Genomic DNA, 21,344 nt, shown 5'->3' with positions numbered 1-21,344 from the left:
CAGTGCTGAGAGTTCAGGGTGAACACCGAGAAAGAGAATGGGAGAGAGCACGGGCTTGCCTACTGGGGTGGTCACAGAAGCTTAGGATGGGCCTAGGACGATTCCATTCAGGCAACAAGGATGTGTGAACCAGGATCTGGGCCGTGTGCAGGAACACAGGTACTACATGCCTGCAGATGTTCACGGCAGCTGGGCGTGAGGAGGAAGACGGGGGCTGGCAGTGCAGTGATGATGTAAGGGGGAAGGTAGACCTCAAGGAAGGGCACCAGGAGGGGCCAGGTGAGCTGGAGAGAGGTCTGGAGAGGAGGGGATTGGAGCTGGGGAGGAGAGGACTTCACAGGCACACGGGCTATGGGAGGGTTTGTCTTTAGACTCTTAAAGGTCTTTCTGGACCTGCTTGCTTCATTGCTTCCCCAGCATTGTTTAAAAACACAGCTTCCCTGCTTTTACTGCTAAGATTCTGGTTTTTAGTAGGCGCTGCAGTTTGAATAACGGTGTGCTGTCCGAACTTCATCTCCAATGCCACGGTACTAAGACGTGCGGCCGTCGGAAGGTGATTAAGTGGTGAGGCACCTGCCCTCGTGAATGGGGTCAGTGCCCCTATGAAAGGGTTGGAGGTTGAAGGCAGCGCTCTCTTGCCCTTCTGTCTTCTGCCACGTGAGGACATAGCGCTTGTCCCCTCTGGAGGGTGCAGCCACAGGCATCATCTTGGAAGTGGAGATGGGGCCTTTAGTAGACGCCAAACCTGCCGGCACCTTGATCTTGGACTTCCCAGCCTTTGGAACTGTGAGAAGCAAATTTCTATTGTTTATAAATTACCCAGTCTGTGGCATTTCTTTAGAGCAGCACAAGCAAACAGAGGCAGTAGGACAGGGGGCCTGGGGGGTGAGCTCCAGGTGTCTGTATTTTACATGCAGCTCAGGGTCACTCGGGCTTATACTCACCTGCATTTAGGAACCATTGTTTAAAACCCAATCTAATGGTCGCTGTTCTTTTGTAGCAATGGATTTTGTAATAGGCTATTTTTTTTTTTAGAGCAGTTTAGGTTTACAGCAACACTGAGAGGAAGGTACAGAGGCTTTCCTATGCCCCTTCCATCCACATACACACAGCTTCCCTCACTCCTGAAATCCACACCCCAAGTGGTACATTTGTTAGAATTGATGGATGCATGTTGACATACTCTTATCACTCACTCACAGTCCACAGCTTCCATTGTGGTTCACTCTTGGTGTTGGACATTCTGTGGGTTTTGAAAAATGTTTACTAACCTATCTCCCCCGTAACAGCATCATACAGAGAAGATTCACTGCCCCCAATCTCCTCTGTCATCCCTTCCTCTCCCCAAACCCTGGCAACCACCGATCACTTTTAGTAATTGACTTTTCCTTCCTTTGGGAATTTATGGGCAGTTTGCAACAAGACTTATTCCTGGTGGCTGGTCCCTCTGCTTTTTCCCAGTAAGAGACGTTGTTTTCCTGAAGGGGACAAACCGGAGCCAGTGACGTCGCTCCTCTGAGGCCCGAGACAAGGCAAATGGAGCCCATCCGTCTGTTAGCCACTGGAGGAGAGGCCTGGTGGGAACACTCTGTAATTTTAGATACTAAAAATGAATGGTGTTGTGCAGTAACTGTTAACACACGCTGCAAGATGTTTATGATTCCCTGGGGCCCAAATAAGTAAACATTCTTCCAACTTAAGCTGCAGGAGATAGTCAATTTCGCAAGGAGATGCTTTCTCCATTTATATGAGATGACTGCGTGAGAGAGGGAATATAGGTGCAAGGACTGAAACCCTCTGTCTAGGGCACATGCGTCAGGGACTGTGGTTGTGGAGCAGAAGGTTGGAGGCAGAGACCCTGGAAGAGGGCTGGGCTCTGACCCGAGCCCCTGTCGGGGCTTCACGTGGTCCCTCCTTTGAGACAGGGAAAGGTCCGTGCATGTTGGAGTCTTCTTCTACCTCCCTGAGAGCAGAGAGAAGAGAGACAGAGATGGTTCTTGGAGAGAGCCTTTAAAGGAACAGGGCAGGCTGGATACCTTGAATTCTAGGAGATTAAGCTGGATTAGAAGGAGGCCTGTGTGGACTCAACTCAGCTCACCAATCAAATGAGGCAGAGCGAGCGGACAGAAAGGAGCACGATGATGGATTGAATCACATCCCCTCCTAAAGAGATATGTTGAAATGGAGCCACTAGTATCTCAGAATGTGGCTGTGTTGGGAAATGCGATCTTGGTGGAGGTCAGCAAGTTAAAATGAGATCATCAGAGTGGGCTGGAAGCCCATAGGACTGCTGTCCTGATAAAAAGAGAAACTGACAAGCACGTGGGGAAAGCAGCAAGCGAGGGTGAAGGCAGAGACTGGGGTGATGCAGCCACAAGGCAGAGAATGCGAATATTTCCAGCTTGCAGCCCGAAGTTAGGGAAGAGCTGGGAACAGATTATCCTTCACAGCCCTCAGAGGGGACCAATCCTGCTGACACCTTGATCTTAGATTGCTGGCCTCCAGAACTGTGAGACAAGAAAGTTCTGTTGTCTGAGCCACTCAGTTTATGGCACGTTGTTGTGGCAGTCCTAGCAAACGAATACAGGCGCTTTCTCTCCTTTATTATAGATCTGAGTTTCATGAGCACAGGAATTCTGTCTTGTTCAGGGCATATTTCCAGTGCCTAGAAGGGGGTCTGGAACAGAGTAGGTGTTCAGCACGTATTTGGCTGAGTGCATGGGTCCTTTGGGGCACTTAGGTTGTTTGACTAAGTGCATACAGAGTGATAGCAATAGCCACTGTTTATTAAGCACCTGCTGTGTAGACGTAGACGTGATGCTTGGTATCATGAAGGCCATCTCGAATTTACAATGCATCCTGCAAGGTAGGTCTCATTTTTCTTATGTTACAGAGTGGAAAGTGAGGTTTAGAGAGATCAAGGAAATTGTCCAAGGTAACATGACTAGGAAGTGGTGGACTTGAGATTGCAGCTCAGGCCTGTCTGACTCCAGAGCTCTTGCTCTCATCATTAGCCAAGACAACAACGGGAACCAGGCAGGCAGCTGGTGCCAGAGTCACCAGGGAGCAGGCCCCACTTAGCGGCTCAGGGTTATTAGGGCTCCAGACCTAGAGAGGGGCACTGCCGGAGCAGGCACTTCAGGCAGAAACCTAAGTCACCCAGCTGGGGCCTGAGGGTGGGCATGAGACTGAGAAAGGGGGAGTGACAAAGCACTGTGCAGGAGCCCATGGTCAGCACAGCATAAGCAGTGGACTCTGGGTCACCTAGGGGTGTGTGTGTGTGTGTGTGTGTGTGTGTGTGTGTGTGTGTGTGTTTTAGAGGTTGCCTAAGGCTGTGGGCTTGATGCAGGTGTGCAGGTCTGGCTGCAGCTGACTCGGACTGCAGGGGAGGTGTCCAGCCAGAGGTTGTCTGTGTGTCATAATGGCTGCTCTGCGACTGGCGCAACAGCAGGAAGTGGGCAAGTGTGTGCTTCCAAACCGGCAGCCATTCCCTGTGCAACTTCCTGTCCGAGGCTGAGGCCACACAGAAAGTTATGACACACATTTTTAGGGTGCTTTTCAAGATATGTCCCCTGGTGTCCCCTTCAGGCCCCCCCTGGAGAAGAGCTCTTTCCTTTTCCACCTCCTATCTGGGAAGTACCCAATTCTGAATGCTTTTCCAACCCAATCTCTAAGGCATGGGACGGAGGAGCAATTGTTAGCTTCTTGTGCAAGACACCCCCTTTTGGATGCCATGCTCATTTTTTTTATTGTCATGTTGCCGGTACCTGCACAATGCCTGGCACAGAGCTCCTTTGATAGATGTTTGCCGAATACATAAAAGGACAGGCATGTTTGCGCCGGACATTGCAAGACTGCACGTACCATGGAAAGAGCTCCGGCAGTGTGACATCTATTGCCCCAGGACAGGGACTGGAGGGCAGGGAACATCTGTGGGTCAGTGCAGCTCCCTGGCTGAAGAGGAGGAACCTCTGGGGCTCTGCGACCTGGAACAGTGAGTTCCCCCTTGGTTGGCTCAGACCTGCTGAGCCCATTTCCTAGTGGAGAGGAGAGGAAGCTCTGGGGCTTCCGGATTGGTCTCTCCTCAGTATTGTAGAGGCTATGATTACCCTTATGATCTCAGACCCCTACGAACCAGCTGTAATTCTAGAACATTGTCAGGTACATGAATTCGAACCTGTTTAGAGTCTATTGAAAATGCAGATTCCTAGGCTTTTCCTTGCAAATGCAGCTCCAGCCAATCCAGGGTGGGAAAATCTAAAGGATCAGCCCAGAGGCGATTCTGATCCAACCAGTTGGAGGATTATACTTGGGGAAATGAATTCCTAAATGTTCTCATCTATAAAATCATGAAGTCACATGAGCTCTTAAGTATCATTCATATGGAAAATTGTAGGATTCTTTCCAATGGTATGAAATATAAGCACAAGGAGCTGTGCTGGTGATGTTAAAGGTTTGACTCTAATGCCAGAGCTTGACTGTCAGTGTGCTTCAGGAAGTTGTGTATTTCTCTGGTGCAGATGTTTTCCTGGTTTCCAAGTATGTGTAAGAATCTGTGCCCTCCGAGCAGGAAGGAGGCAATGAGCTGGAAAGGATGAAGTCCAGGATGCCTCCCTCTGCTGTCCTTACAGATCAAAGGGATGCCGAGGTAGGGGAACGTGCATATTTTTCAGACTCTAGCTCCCTGGGTGGGTGCTTTCTTTTATGTCATGAAATAACATGAAAAAAGGAAACCCACGGCTTTGCATTGGCCTCCTGCCATGGAAAGTTCCAGAGATGTGAAGTCTCACACTGAGTCCTCTCATGCGTGATGTGAGATGAAAGAAAGATTGGACATGAGGTACTGGCCCTTTTTGGAAGGACATTTGCTACTGACGGCGACTAAGCACCTTGGACCCTGTTACCCACAAAAGACCTCTGCACCCCGGGCCGACCACAGGCTAAATGGTGCCGTAAATGGTGCCTGTTGATGCTTTGGGAAGCCCAGGGGCTTTGTTTTCCTGTTAGGAAGTGCTGAGCTTGTGTAGAATCTCTGGGAATGACATAACCATCACCAGCCAGCCTGGGGCTGACATCCACGGAACAAGCCTGAAGCCCACTCTGGCTAAGTTGACAAGCTTGACTCTCTGCTCTGCAAGTGCTCTCGGCCCAACAGAGTGGTGTATGGGTGGCTGTCTGAGGCTTTGTGCACAGTGTGTGTGTGTGTGTGGTTGTATGTGCATGCGTTTGTGATTGTATGTGTGTGTTTGTATGTGTGTGGTTGTGTGTGCATGTGTGTGGTTGTATGTGTATGTGTGTGGTTGTGTATGCATGTGTGTGGTTGTATGTGTATGTGTGTGGTTGTGTGTGCATTTGTGTGTTGTTGTATGTGTATGAGTGTGTGGTTATGTGTGCATGCACATGTGTGGGGTGGTGTGTTGGGGCAAGAGAAAGGTTCCCAGCCCTGGATCCTAGGACTTAAGAGAGAGAGCCCTTAGAACCGAAATGCGACCCATTTTGTAGGAAAAACCCTTATTCCATCCCATAATGTCATTCAGAGTCTGACTCTGCCCTCCTGTCCTCATTTCCAGCATTTTCCCACTGCCTTGCCGCAGCCCTGTCCTGGCGCAGGGTTGGGGGCTGTGCTTAAGGCTTGACTTGCAGTCGTCCTCCTCTCTCTGAGCCCGGGGGGGGGGGGGGGGCGCTGTCATGCTGTTCCTGCCCCGGGTTTAACAGAACTCAACAGTCGCTCTGAACATACTTGTTGCCAAAGATGATCTCTAGTCTTCATCGAGAATAGAGGGAAGATGGGGCAGTGCTGGGCTTTCTAGCCGTTTGTGGCACCCACCCTTTGTCCTGTAAAGTGCTGCTACTGAAACCAATACCAATATGGATACAGATACTACTGCGAACACAAATATTAATGTGAATAGAGATATCCTAGAGACACAAATACTAATGCCAGTACCAACCGCAGTATCGATGCCCATAGGAATCCTAATCCTAGACCTGGCTTTTCCACTTCCTCCCCCGGGGAAATCTCGCATCAGATGAGCCAGTGTTTGCAGAAGTTCTGTATTATTCACGTCTCCTTAACGTCTCTAGGGCCCTGTCCTTTGACGAGTACTCTGTGTAAATACCTAAGAATTGCCCACCTTTCTCCTCCTAGAAGCCAGTTCTTTAGAAGAGGAGCAGGGCTTTGGAGCTGGAAAGGGAGGGACGCGACAGTGAGAAGTGGGCCCCACATTCTGGCTTGGGTAGGATGGAGAGGAAATCCTTCGAGCACAGCCTCAGGTCCACGCCCAGGTCCGCTCTTGGCAGGAGCCGCCTTCCAGACCAGGTTCCTCCCACTTGTTGGAATTAAAAAGAGCTTTCTTCCTGCATGCGGCAAAACCTGGCTCTCAGGGTACTAGGGAGAAGGGAGGGAAATGCGATGGGGACGATATGTGGTTGAATTTGCTTTGTTGTATAATCAATCCCGGCAGTACATTTACGCCCAGTCGAGGGGATTTGGAGTGTGGTTTTACTGCTTTCCGTGAGGATGGAGGTTTATAGCTTCTGCAGCTTAGTCTTTACGGTTTGTTGAGAGGCGCAGCCATGCCTTACTTGATAGAGTCTCTGATCCGGATGCCGACGTCCACCTTGCTCTCTGGGGCGTCGTGTTTTACAGCAGGCCCTGGTATGCTGCGGTTTGGAGGCTCGTGCTGCCTCTTCAAGGTGGGCCTGCCCGTCTCTGCTGGCTGGCTGTGCTGGGCAGGGTGGCCTGGAACCGTGGACGGGGACCTGGGGGGTAGGCCTGGGCTCCCCACTGCTGGAATCAGAAGAGGCCTCAAACACCAACACCCTGAAACTTGGGGTTCTCCTGCAACCCCTTAACTTCTCCCAGCTTTACCTTCCTTGTCTGTAAGTGGAGTCAGTAACCCCTGCCTGCCTCAGCAGGTGATGCTGAGTAACCCGGGGACGATGGGTATGACAGCGCAGGTAAATGGTGAGGTGCCTTAGAAAACAGTAGCTCTCATCATTACTGTTATTCCTTTCCACTTAAGCAAGGGTTTTAACTCAACAGGCTTGCCGTTTCAACTCGCACTGACCCTTCGCACTCTGCAGTCCCTGTAAAAACACCACTCCCCCCGGGTGTGGAGCGGGCAGGGCCCCACGCGCTCTGACCGGGGCTGCGAATTCACACGAGTGTCCCGGGAGTGGCCTGGACCCCTCTTTCAAGCACAGGCGGGCGCGGGGAGCTCAGAGCCACGAGTGGAAAAGGATCTGCAGGAAAAAGCAATAGATGGAAGCCTGAGGGGGACAGCAAAGCTGGGGGTTGCTAGGCCGGCCGGAGTCTGCGGAGGACACGGGTGTGACGAGCTGGCTTCGCTCCTGCAGGGGCCAGGGTCGCCGTGTGCGGTGAGCACAGGCAGCTCTGGGCGGGTGGTGGGAGCGGTGCCTCGGTCTTGCTCTCGGGGGCTGTGGGAGACAGACTACGTGGCTGGCTGGTGAGGGGGCTGGCGAGATTAGAATTTACTTCCACTCTTGAGGATGAATGTAAGGAAGTGACTAGACACGCAAACATACCTATGCATCTGAACCTCATCATAATATTATTCGTGATAGTGAGAAATTGGAAATGACCCACATGTCAGACACTTCTGAAGGGAGTAATACCTGTAATCAAATTACAGTTTATCCATCTGATAAACTATAAGGCAACCATGATATTTATTAAGGCTTTTTAATGACCCAGGGAGATACTTAGGAATGGAATATTATATGAAAATAACAAGAATTCGAAACCATATATAAAGTCTGATATAGTATCTTGTGAATTGTGAAAGTTGGGCGTGGAAGAATTACAAGGAAAAATAAAAAAATTTCAAAGTGATTGTCTCTGAGTAGAGAAATTTTGAGTGATTATTATTTTCTTCCTCATATGCTTCGGTGCATATGGATTTTCGAAACTGAAACTAAAGTAATTCTCCAAAAACCAACATATAATGTGTTCAAAGTGATGAAAGTCGCCATTAAAAAAGCCAGAAAAGCAGTACATATCCAAAAACTTATTACCAATAAATAAGACAAAGACAGGTGAAACAAAAAGAAAAATCAGCAGAAGTATATGAACAGGCGATAAATAGACACTCGAGAACACTCATCCCATAGTAATTGGGGGAATGCCAATGAAAAGAACTAGAACACCGCAAGAACTAATTTTTCACCTGATGATTGGCAAAAATTAAACAGAGTTCTGGTGAATTATCTACCTCCTTCAAGCTTCTTTTACAGTAATGACGAGCAACACAATTCTTGGGAAGGTATAATTATCCCCTAGTAAATATAGATATATAAATGTGTGGTCTCTTCATTTGTGGGGGTGTCAAATGGGAAAATCAGCCCACCCAAATCAACAAACCTTTATGTCATCAATTCTGTAAGTTAGAAAACTAACTCTGAATGGCTACTGTGTGGGAAACAGACTCTGAGACAGGGTGTGGCATATGGGAGATTTATTAGGGACTGTCCCTGGGGAGGGGGCCGGATCAAGCAGAGGGAGTCCAGCTATGGTGTAGTTGCAAGGAAAGCTGCAACAGTGACCTCGGGGGCAGCTCTAACGATGGGATGACCCTGTAGCACTGTCCTGGGGTGAGGCAAAACAGCCCGGTATGTATACCCTTGTATCAGTCAGGAATGTGACATGACCTTGGGGAAGGGACTTTTCACTCAGCTGAGGCAGTTCCCCAATGCTGATGGTGGAGGGCTGGCCCCTGAGGGCTGGCCCCTAAGGGATGGCCTCCACGTCACTTTCAGAAGCTGGGGGACAGGGGCTGGGGGGGTACCTCACAGGGATCGCCACAAAATGTGTACTTGAAGGGCTTTTCAAACTTCTAGAAGGTTAATGGACCTTTGGTTATATTCGTGTGTAAAAGCAGCCTGTAAATTGGATGCGTTGAGGGCTGAGGTGATGAGGTAACCCGTTTTCTTACTTTCCCTGGGTGCATATTCTTTGGAAAACAGCAAACATCTTAATAAAAACAGAGCACTGGAGAAGATGTGGGAACATTCACATTTTCATATTTTGCTTTTGGGCGGGTAGATTTCTAATTTTGGAAAGTAATTTGGTAATATCTATTTTAAAAAGAACACAACCCCATTTCCAAGCAATTCCATGTTTGTACGTTTTCTTCAGAAATAAAAGGTCCATTGTGGAACGATATATCTATAAAGATGCTTACTGCAATCGTGCGTGCAGTGCCCCAAACACAAATCAAACAAATAAACCAACACAACATGATATATTGTTAAATGGAATAAGTAAGATGTAAAGCGATAATACGTGTAGGTCAGAAACAAACAAACCCACTTTCCATATATGTTTAAGGAAGGATGTATAGCAACATTTTCTTCAGTTATTGCAATAAGCATGAATTACTTTATCAAGAAAAAATTGATAGGAAGAATTTAAAAGGAAAAAAACGAAAACACATTCCTCCCTGTACCCAAACAAAGGGACCCGTCAAGCCAAATTGGGCCCTAGCATTTCCAGGAAGTCCGCAGTGTCTAGCTGTGGGTGTCCTGGGGTGGTTGGGGCAGTGTCCGGGCTGGACAGTGTGAGGTTGCTGGCCGCCAAGGTCTGGAAGCTTCTCTGCTAGGGCTTTAGCTGCTCCCCTCCTTTGATGAGAAAATTCTCATTCCTCCAGAAATCCCAACTCATCCACATCAGAAAGCTATCCTTAAACTGGAGTTATGCTATTTTTACACAGAATTAAATTGGAAAAAAAATTTGGGAAAGAAAATGATCTCAGCTACTTCTCATTTACCACCTGATGCTTTATGTTATATCGTGTAGCAAACTTGATATTGTTTGGAAATGACCCAGCCAAACTCTTCTGCCCCACACTGGTGTCCCTCATATTACTTTTGTTTAGACCCTCAAAGAGACAAGGCCATGACTTGATTTAAAGAACCTATGACACAGAGCTTGACTGTCATTGGATCAAATAGGGAACGTTGTAACAGAGGGAATGGCCTGAGAAAAGGTAAAGTTTTACGAGTTCTTTACCCCACCCCCAAAAGCTCTGTGTTTCTGCTTATAGATAGGACAATGGTACTTTAAGATGAAAGTCTCCCAGCCTCCTCATTTGCCAGCAAATTAATAAACTTCTCTTTCCTTTTCCTCAACTTGATTGTCTTCCTTCTTCTGATGTGGCCTCAGGGACAAGTGGTGAGCTTTCAGTAACAATGTATCCTTGTCAGTGTTAAGTGTTCTCCCCAGAACTCCACTGTGGAGGTCACCTATAGCAAATGCACCCACAAATTCTTTGAGAATTCTGGACTTTTCTTGGCCATGTTCACCAATTTTGAGCATAGGGTTTATCATGGGGAGTATAATACAGAAAACAGCAGTCATTCTGGTTCTTTTCTTACGAATATTTTACATCATCATTGTTTTCTTCTATCAGCTAGAGAACTTCTCAGCCACAGCATGAAGCAGCATCTCCATCTTGCAGAGTTGAGGGTTGGGGGTGGAGTGAAGTGTTTGCCAACTCTCTTCTGGCTTCATTTTGTAGGTATAGCTCAGGGAGTTGGGCAAGGAAGCAATAAGCAATGGGTATTCAGTCGGTAGCAGTAGACAGTGTGAAACTTCAAAGAGTGAGAACTTATGGCAGAAAATTGGAATTTAGTGAGCGTAGGAAGTCTGGATCGAACCTGGGCAATAGAGGAAATCATAATGCAGATGCAGAAATCTTAAGAATACAGCCCTAGAGAGAGAGAGGGTGCCCATGGGCATGAGGGGTCCTGCTTACTCTATTGTCTTGCAGGAGGCAATGGCCATCCTCGAGGCAGCATTGAATTCCCGGCAGCTCTGCAGGCCCTCTCGACCCAGCCCATACCTCTTGCAGCTCCTCTCCTGCTCTCTACTTGCCCTGCACACTGCGGGAAAGCCTCGCTCCTCACACAGTGGCCTTTGAGTATCTGCAGCTGGAGGCTTCTGTGATGGTTAATTTTAGGTGCCAACTTGACTGGGCCAAGGGATACCCTGATTGATAGCTGGTAAAGCATTATTTTTGGATATGTGTGTGAAGGTGTTTCCAGAAGAGATTGACACTTGAATCATTGGACTGTGTAATGGTCTTCCTTACCCAACATGGTGGGCACTGTTGGGGCCAACAGAAGCTTCCCTTTCGCCCTCTGAAGGTTTGCTGAAAATCACTGATGAGAGGCAGACCATAGGAGAAAAGGCATACAAATTGATTTAAAACATATGCTGGAGCCTTACAGAATGAAGACCCAAAGATACAGGAGGAATTGTCCGTTTTTATGCTTCCAGTTCAACAAAGTATGGACAGCCATGTAGAAATGTTAAAAAGATTGGACAAAAAGGGTATGACCTAATGCTAATAAACTGAGTGGGGAAACCCAGCAAGGCCTGTCTGTCTCGATTCTTCTTGGCCTCTCTGAGCATGAATTCCCTCCTTCTGGATGCAGGGAAGGACCCTCTCTGGAATGGGGGTCTCACGACCCAGAGTCAAACATGGTAGGTCAGATAATTCTTTATGACCTAAAAATATTACTTTAACTTACCTTCCACCTTTCTGTGTAGAGTAATAGTCTTAGGTTTTATGGCTGGCTTTGGGGAAAAAGGGTTTCTATGACCCACCTTGGAGAAGAGGGATTCTAGTTTCCATGGTTAGCCTTGGAGGAGAATGGGACTGGGAGACAGGAGGACAAGAGAGCTGCAGAGAAAAACTTTAGGTTCTGAGGTCTTCATTTTGGGTTATTGTTTTCTGGGTCTCAATGGCACCATTGATCGGCTGAAGGCCTGGATGGAACAAAGAGCAGAGGAAAGGCAAATTTGCTCTCTGTCTGTTCTGGATTGGGAACATCCTCTCCTGCCTGTGTACATCAGAACTCCAGATTCTCTGGTTCTCTGGCTTTGGGACTCTGGGACTTGCCCAGGATTCCCCAGTTCTTGGGCCTTCTGCCTTGGATGGAGAGTTGCACTATCTCAGTTCTGCATAATCATAATTATAATTGCATGAGCTAGTTCCCCTAATAAATCCATAATTGCCTGAGCTAGTTCCCCTAATAAACACTATCTATCTATCTATCTATCTATCTATCTATCTATCTATCTATCTATATCTATCTATCCATCTATCTATCTATCCATCTATCTATCTATCTATCTATCCATCCTGTTGGTTCTGTCTCTTTGGAGAACCCTGAATAACACAGACTCCTAACTTTCTCCACTCTCCTCTGCCATGTTCCTGACACTAACTCTTTGCAAAGGGCACAGCTTCTAGGTTTCCCTCCTTTCTACCCCACTGCCAAGGGCCAGCCCACCCTCTCCAGTGCTCAGCTTTGGCCCCTGAGACCCCCAGGCTCCATCCAGGGGCTCAAGTACTTCAAGCACTTAACACCTTACTTGAGTATTTCCTACATTAATTCGTCTATGCAAAAGCATCCAGAGCGCCTCCTATGCATTTGTACCAGAGGCTGAAGATAGACAGATGTGTCCCTGCCCTTGAATTGCTTCCTAGTCTGCCACCATAATAAAAGAGGGCTTGGCAATCTTCCCAGCTCCCGGCTGGTATATCCTCTGCCTCGTCCTTGTGGGAGCCTCAAGACTCCTCATGGTACGAGCCAGCTCTTTGCCTGTGGCCACTCCACTCTAGCTGGCACCTGTTCCCAGCTCTTAGCTCCAGGAAGCCTATCCACTCTCCCCAGAGGGACCCCAAACACAGCCACCTTCTATCTGCTAGATGCTCCAGCAAACAGAACGAACAAATCTCAGCCCAGCCCCATTCTTCTGTTCAATCTCTCCTTTGTTCTCAGCAACAAGCCTTCTGTCCCATGTTCTTATCTCATTTGCCAGAGACAATCTGCTTTGCAATTTTCCCAGGAAATTTGGAGGGGGGGGCTAGGGACCTCCAACTTTTTTCTGTTGTTCTTTCTTCTTCTTCTTCTTTTTTTTTTTCCTTTTTCAATTTTTAGTAGAGATGGGGTCTCGCTCTTGCTCAGGCTGGTCTCAAACTCCTGAGCTCAAGCAATCCTCCTGCCTCGACCTCCCAAAGTGCTAGGATTACAGGAGTGAGCCACCATGCCCGGCCAAATTTGGAGGGAAGGGCCAGGGACCTCCAACTTCTTTCTGTTGTTCTTTCTCCTTTCTCTTTTATCAGAGGGTAGTTCAGAATAGGTGTGCCCGTGGGCAGGAGTATCTCCCTGTTATTCCTTCCCACCTTGCCCCATGTCACATCTGACATTGTGAGGCTGAGTGAGCTGTGTGCTCTCAGAGCCCTGGGGACGCTGCACCCAAGAGGGAGTCCCCTCATTTTGGCCGTCATGGACCCATTAAAAGAAAGTGGAAGCTGAACTTCACTGGAACCACTTAGGAAAGAATAATGAGAAGGAATAACGAATGCTCCTTTACTAAGGTGACATCAATTCTCCAGCAAAATATCTCCAGCCTTTTTTTGTTGTTGTTGTTGTTACATTTTTTATTTTGTATTTTTGCCTCACTCTGTATTCCAATCCCCTCACCTTATATAAACACAAAACTCTAGCTTTGGTTTTGCTCGTGCTGGGAGCTTTGCTGACTGTAGGTTTGAAATCTCTTCAATTATGAAAAGCATTTATTGAGGTTACACTCAAGTGACTCTTGGAAAGCTCTAGGGTTAACAGCCAGGAGGAGGGAACAGATAAAACAAAGCTGGTTCCCAGGAAGGACTCAGGATTCTGGTACTCGGAGCACAGTACTGGAATTCTGAGCTCACGTGGACATAATAACATCCTATTCCAATCTGTTACCAGTTTATTCACGCACTCATTCATTCCCCAGACATATTTTGAACACCTCCTTATGGGCCACTTAATGCAAATAAAACTTGCTCTTGCCCAGAGGTAGGAGATTATTTAAGGAAAATTCTGTGAGTAGTTTCATTATCCTTATATTAAAAATTGGGGAAAATATGCAGAGAATGATTGGTGTTTATATGGCTTATATAGTATTTACTATGTGCCAAGCATTATTCCAAATTGTTTACCCATATTAACTCATTTAATCATTGTAACGGCCCTTTATGGGCATTCTATTATTATTCCCATTTTACAGATGAGACAGTTGAGGCACTAATGAGAGATTGAGAAACTTTCCCAAGGTCACAGAACTAGAGTGGTAGAGCTGGGATTTGAATCCCCTCGATTTGGCTTCGGGCTTTATTCCTTTAACCATTAACCTCAACCGCTCTGCTAGGTCAATGAAGAGTCTACTATAATGACAGCGCTCCTAGGGGCTGCCTCAGGCGCAGCAACTGGAGCAGGAGGGAAGTGCTGGGGCTCCGAGTCAGGATCCAGGAGTGCCACATGGGTCACATGGGCCAATAGGAGATGGTAAGGGCTGCGTTCCCTGATTTGTGATTGCTTCCAAAATGCCAGAGTTTGACGATGGTATGATGGGTAGCTAATTCTTCTTTAAAACACACTGTGTGTGTGTGTGTGTGTGTGTGTGTGAAGATTCATAGGGAAAGGAGATCACGGTGCTGAAAAACCACATGGCTTAATGTTTCTTAAACTTTAATGCACGTGTGAGTCACCTGCAGTGGTTTGAGACCCTGCATCTCTAACCACACTGAGGTTCTCCTACTCAGAGAGGACCTACGGTTTCGAACTCTTAGAGAAACACAGTGAGATGCTTTCTTCCAACTAAATCTTATATGAAGATCCGATAAATAAAACATAAAAGTGGAGCCACCTTGGTTGAAGTGAAGGAGGGGGAGCCTCACTCAGACTGTTTATTCAATTTCTCAGATTCAAAGAACCCCAAGAAAATGCAAAGCTGCCCCCTGACCCCCAAATCTGGACCTTCTCTCTGCCTTCCACTAGAGCTCACTGTCTGGTAAGAGACCATTGTAGCTACTGAGCATTTGAAATGTGGCCGGAGTGACTGAGGAACTGAATTATTAATGTAATTTAAATTGATCTAATTTAAGGGAAAATCTCAAGCAGTATCAAACATTTTTTTTGTTGTTGTTGTTGGCTAAGCTCCATCATTTTTTTTTAATTCTCTTTGCTTTTTTTTCCTGGTTTTCTGTTATCCTTTCTGTAGGTCGCTTCTTCAATCCCTTCATTTTCCTGGTAGTTTGCTCAGGTCTTGCTTCTGCATATGTGTCCTTCCATAAGTTGTACCAAAAGTATCATGGGAGATATTTTTCTTCTTCTTTGGCTTGAGAGCTTTTGGCATTTTCATAGCTAATTTATAAAGGTCATCTGATGCCAGGTGTGTCCTCCTCATAACTAGATCCAGTGAGGGTCCCATCTCTTCCAATTCAATCCGCGGTGTTCTGCAACCAGACTTCTTCAACAGCAACTTATAGCTTCGAAAGTAAATCTTCCCACTCAGTGCAGTGAAGTGCAGAACATACTCTAATCCAGCCAGGCGGATATTCGGTACTGTGGGTCCTCTGAAAAAATCAATAAGAAGACTTTTTAGTCTTCTATAGTCTTCTGTTACATCAAAATCATCACCAGCAAATATTAACATGGGTTTCGTTCCCTCTGGACATTTACTGTTCTTAATGTCTTTTAGAGAGACAAACTTTTCAATACCTAATTCAATCATATCCAGCACTTGATAGTCATACATACGACCTATTACTAGATTATTTGGCCGCTTCTTATTATGGGAACCAAACAGGAACAAGAACAATCTGACTTTTTTGAAAAGAATTCCAGTGATGTCTGATCCTCAAATGGTCTTGTAATATTTTTCTTTTTATACAGAACGCCATACGGTTTCTTCAGGGCATACACATCTCTAAGTACTTGTGTCACTGTTGCATTTGCATTTCCTCCTTTAATCAGCATGGCATTTTTAATATTTTCACTGAGTTTTGGTTCTCTCTTCTCAAGGAATCTCTTGGCTCTTTTAGTTTTGGGCTTTACAACTCGATCCAAAGCGTCCATCGCTAGTTCAGTCCACAAACTCAACCAGGAGAATGCACGTGCACTCCGCGGTTTCCAAACATTTTTTTTCTGTTAAACTCAACTTTATTATTAATATTTTGGTAGGACATTTCACTGTGTTGCCTGAGATCTTATTGTAGTCTACACAAACACTTCACAGGATTTTGCCTGTGTCAGGCAATTATGCAGTTTGAATGTTTTTTTTCCATTGTATATAATGTAACTTGTATTGTGTTTATTGGAATATTTTATGCAAACAACATGAGTAATAATTAGTAATTACATTTATTAAAATTTTTTACATTATTACATTTATTTTAATTGTAATATAATTAAATTGTTTTTCTAGTTAAAAAATAAGAATGGACAAACATTTAAATTTAAAATGAAGGCATACTGCTACTACAGAGTGGCATGGAGATGCAGAAGCTAGTACTATGAAAGAAGAGTAAGAAAAAAGAGAATGAAGAAAATTTTAGGATACAGGGCAGTTGCCATTTGCCATAGTAGAACAAAATGAAAAAGCGATTTATTGTGCAAAACATTTTAAAGACAATAAAGTAGACAATATTAATAGAAATTTTCAAAAATGCATTAATTTGACAAGAACTTTCCTCCGAACAGTCAAAAAAGAATCAATGAAACTTAAACACCTGAAATAAGAATTAAATGACCAAGAAAAAATTTTAAACAACCTTTAACATTATTTGAGCATGTGACTTTGGCTAGCTATAAAATGACTTGGATTCTTGCACATAAAGGAAAGTCATTTTTATATGGACAAAGAGTAGAATAAATTATTTCAGTTATGAAAATTTGTTAGAAAATTATAAAGGAAAAGTCTAAAAATGCTATTTTAGGAAAAGTGAAAGATCTTCAGTTAAACCAACAAATGATTGTTAATAGAATATAAGATCTTTCTAATAATATCAAAGATAAATTGGTTCAGATTTTAAAAATTGCAAGCACTTTTTTTAGCATGATATGAGCTGTGTGACTTAAGACACTGCCAATTAGCACCTAGAGACTTTTATTTTCTCCAACAGCTTCCAAAATTATAAATAAATGTCTATTTGTGCCCTAAAAAGTTGAACTCAAAGCATGAATATTTTTGGATCTTTTATATCTATCGAAGAATTGCAGCTAAATATGAAAAAAAATTAGTTTCTATTATGATTCACTGTGATCTGGCTACTTCAGTTGAAAAATTCAGATTTATTGGAATTTTGAAATAAAAGACTGATGTTTCCCTCAATTCCACTGTGTAATACATACTACTGAAACTGTTTGTACTCAGTTTTCTAAAGAAGACTCTATGTATTGTGTTATAAATACAATTGTTAGAATTGTTCAACATGGTGCAAATAGTATGAATCATCACCAGTCTATGGAACTGCTGAAAGAAACAGAAGACAGTGAAATTTAATGATCCTGTGTTCTTTGCCAAACTAGTTGATTACGAGTTGTGGAAGAGCGTTACAAAGATTTGCTGTATTGTTAGGTCCAATTCAAAATTTTCTGGAAATGAAAGGAATACTTGCCAAATAGCTAATAATCAAAGACACAATATGGCAGTGTGATTCATTTATTTTTTTTATCACCAATATGACACTGCATATGAACAAGCTAAATTTGAAGTCCCAAGTAAAGGAAACATTTATTTGTGACCTAACTAGCCAGGCACAGGAATTTATATTAAAACGAAAACTTTTCATAATCCAAATCAATGATAACAATTTACACCTTTTTTTCTAACATGAATCGATTACAGAAGATTATGATTGTTATTGACAGTCCAGTGGGCCTTCCATATTGTGGGCTCCACATTCATGGATTCAATCAACTATGAATGGAAAATATTCAGGAAAAAAAAAACGCAACAAAAAAACAATACAACAATAAAAAAATAATACAAATTAAAAAATATAGCATGACAACTATTTAGATAGCATGTATGTTGTATTAGGTATTATAAGTAATCTAGAGATGATTTAAAGTTTAATTGTTCATCGGTATATAGGAGAGATTGGTTCTAGAACCTCTCACTTATAGCAAAATCTGCACGTGCTCATGTCCCAGAGTAGACCTTGAAGAACCTGCATATCTGAAAAGTTGGTCCTCGGCATAGACAGGGTGTGCATCCTTCTAATACTGTATGTTTAATATGCATTTGGTTGAAAAAAATCTGCACATTAAGTGGATCTGTGCAGTTCAAACTTGTATTGTTCAAGGGTCAACTGTGTATGGGAGGGTATGTGTAGTAATGTGCAAATACTGTGCCATTTATATAAGGGACTTGAATATCTGTGGCTTTTGGTGTCCGTGGGGGTCTTGGAGTATTGTGCAAATTGGCTGCAAAAACTACAAGAAAAACTTAAAGGATTCTTAGTTGATACGGATAAATGTAGGGTTGTTTTTCCAATTTATATAATATCGCTTTGAATTCACGCCAATGAGACTGAGCTGATCCAAGAGTCAGTGAATTTACCTAACTTCAACAAAAGTTGCCTTGAAACTGATACACTTTTGCTCCAAAGCCAAATCAATTCTTCTAAAAAAGATGAACTAATTTGGCCAATGTGGATGCAAATATTAAAATAGAATTATTTTTGGCTTTGAATTAAATTATTGGGAAACTTTTAAGTATGTTTAGAACACTGTGGTTATGTGAATCTCTTTTTTTAATAGTAAATTTTATAATCTCTAAACACAGACCTATTATTTCTGATGAAAATTTGGTGTTCAAATTTAGATGTGCTGTAAGTGTAAGATACACATTGGATTTCAAAGACTTAGAATGAAAAAAAGAATGTGAAATATCTTATTAATTGATTTCCTATGTTTGATTACGTGTTGAAATAATATTTTGGATATATTGGGTTAAATAAAATACGCTGTTAAAAGCAACTTCTCTTGTTTCTTTTTACTTTTTTAATGTGGCAACTAGACAATTTAAAACTGTGTAAAGTGGCTGTCATTATTCATTCTTCTTTTGCACTCCTAAGATATTTGTGCATGAAACCTCTCCACGAAAGCAAGGATCATCTTTGTTCTTTTATTTTTTTTTCTCTAGTGCTGAATCCTTGATGTTTGAACTATGCTTAGCACATAGAAAGTACTCAATAAATGTTTGTTAAATGAGTGGAAGAGTTTGGGGTGTTTAATTTTTTTCTGCTATTATGGATATTATTCTGTCATAAACATCTTTGCACAAGTTGATGTGTGACTGTGTGCATGCATATTTTATCTATTCCCTTAGAAAAAAAATTCCAATATCGTTGTATAAAAGGGCACGGACCATTTTATTGCTGTTAAACAGTGCCAAGTTAATCTCAGAAAAGATTGAACCAATTTACAATGCCATCAACCTTGTAAATTGGTTCAGAATATCAGTCTCCCAATGCCAACTTTTAAAGTGATTCGCAATGTGGCATTGGGCAAGTTACTTAGCTTTCGGAAACTCAATTTCTTTAAACTCTAAAATGGAGACAATAATATAAGGCTGAAAATTAAGTGAACAAATGCACAGGCAAATACTTACAGGATACTTGCCTCATGTGAAGTAGGTTTTAAATGTATAATCCCAGTTAAAAGAATTGCAGTATCGTGGCGCTTTCTTACGGTAGTTAGGGACATGATTGGTGGTCTCTGCTGGGAGTGTCAGTGGCTAGCAGAGGGTAGGAGATTGCTACTTTGGGGAAGGGGACAGAAGAAATCAGAGTCACACGATGGGGAGCTGCTAGAGGCTCTAGAGCCAGTTGTATTTTGGAAAAGAAAATAGCCTCATATTTTCGTACACTTGGTTCTCTAGCTACAAAGATTTATTTGAAATAACTCTGAGAGCTAAGGTAAGACATGTGCCTAAAAACTCAATCCTAAGAATATTTTATTTCAAAATGAATATTTTATATTTTCTAGCAAACAAGGAAAAAGTCCTGAATAAAAATCTCCTCGGGAAATGATTTGAAAAGTTCTGCAAGGGGGTAGAGTTAGGTGGGGATCCACAACCAGTTCAGGGGAACAGCAACTTGTCAGGGGCTCCGTATCCAAATATTATTTCTCAAACTCAGGAGTACCTAGATCTTCACGGTTCAATATGGTGGCCTGTAGCGACATGTGGCCATTGAGCACTTGAAAGAAATGTAGCTTATTTGAAGACTCAGAGTGAAAAAAGTATGATATGTTACCAAGAATGCTTAAATATGTTATATGTTGAAATGATAACATTTTGGATGCACTGGGCTCAATAAAATATTATTAAAATTAATTATTAAAATTAAATGTATTGGTTTATTTTTACTTTTGCAAATGTGGCTACTCAGGCAAAGCTCAGAGATACAGTGGGTTCAATTCTAGACCATTGCAATAAAGCAAATATTGCAATAAAGTGAGTCACATGAATTTTTGGTTTCCCAGTGCATATAAAAGTTATGTTTATATTATAATGTAGTCTATTAAGTGTGCAATAATAGCATTATGTCTTAAAAAAACAATATACATGCCTTAATTAAAAAAAATACTTTATTGTTAAACGATGCCAACCATCATCTTAGCCTTCAGTGAGTCGTAATCTTTTTGCTGCTGAAAAGTTTTGCCTTGATCTTGGAGGTCTTGCTCTGGACTAGTCTTTGGTTTAAGGGAATGCTGTGGCTGGTTTGATCTTCCATCCACATCATTAAAGCATTCTCCTTATCAGCAATAAGGTTGTTTAACCTTTGCATCATTTACTTGTTCACTGGAGTAGCACTTACAATTTCCTTCAAGAACTTTTTTTTGCATTCACAACTTGGCTAACTGTCTGAGGCAAGAGGCCTACCTTTCGGCCTCCCTCTACCTTGGACACACCTTCCTCACTAAGCTTAATCGCTTGTAGCTTTTGATTTAAAGTGAGAGATGTGTAACTCTTCCTTTTGCTTACACTCTTAGAGGCTATGGCAGGGTTCTTGGTCCAATTTCAATACTGTTGTGTCTCAGGGAATGGGGAGGAAGAGAGTGAGAGAGATGGGGGAATGGCGCGTTGGTGGAAGAACAGTCAGGACCCACACAACAATTATTAAGTTCACGGCATCTATGGGAGTTGTTGATGGTGGCTAAACCATAGTAACATCAAAGATGGCCGATCACAGATCAACATAACAGATATAATAATAATGAAAAAGTCTGAAATATTCTGAGAATTACCAAAATGTGACACACAGACATGAGCTGTTGGCAAAACGGTGCCAATAGACTTGATCGATACAGGATTAGCACAAACCTTCAATTTGTAAAATGCGTGGTATCTGCTAAGCACAATAAAATGTGGTGTGCCTGTATTTACCGGTATGGCTCACATTGTATTTCCATTGGACAGTGCTGGAACAGATCTCTCCAGTGGCTTCAGTGTTCCTTCCCAACAACTTACTATA

General features: G+C 43.5%; 1 pseudogene; it reads right to left on the bottom strand.

The window, feature by feature from the left end:
• Positions 1-15,008: 15,008 nt before the first annotated feature.
• On the bottom strand, positions 15,009-15,986 carry LOC105881365 (ribosome production factor 2 homolog pseudogene; annotated as a pseudogene).
• Positions 15,987-21,344: the final 5,358 nt, after the last annotated feature.

Source organism: Microcebus murinus, chromosome 6 (genome assembly GCF_040939455.1).
Source record: "Microcebus murinus isolate Inina chromosome 6, M.murinus_Inina_mat1.0, whole genome shotgun sequence".
Lineage (NCBI taxonomy): Eukaryota > Metazoa > Chordata > Mammalia > Primates > Cheirogaleidae > Microcebus > Microcebus murinus.
This window is presented reverse-complemented; position numbering and strand designations above follow the sequence as displayed.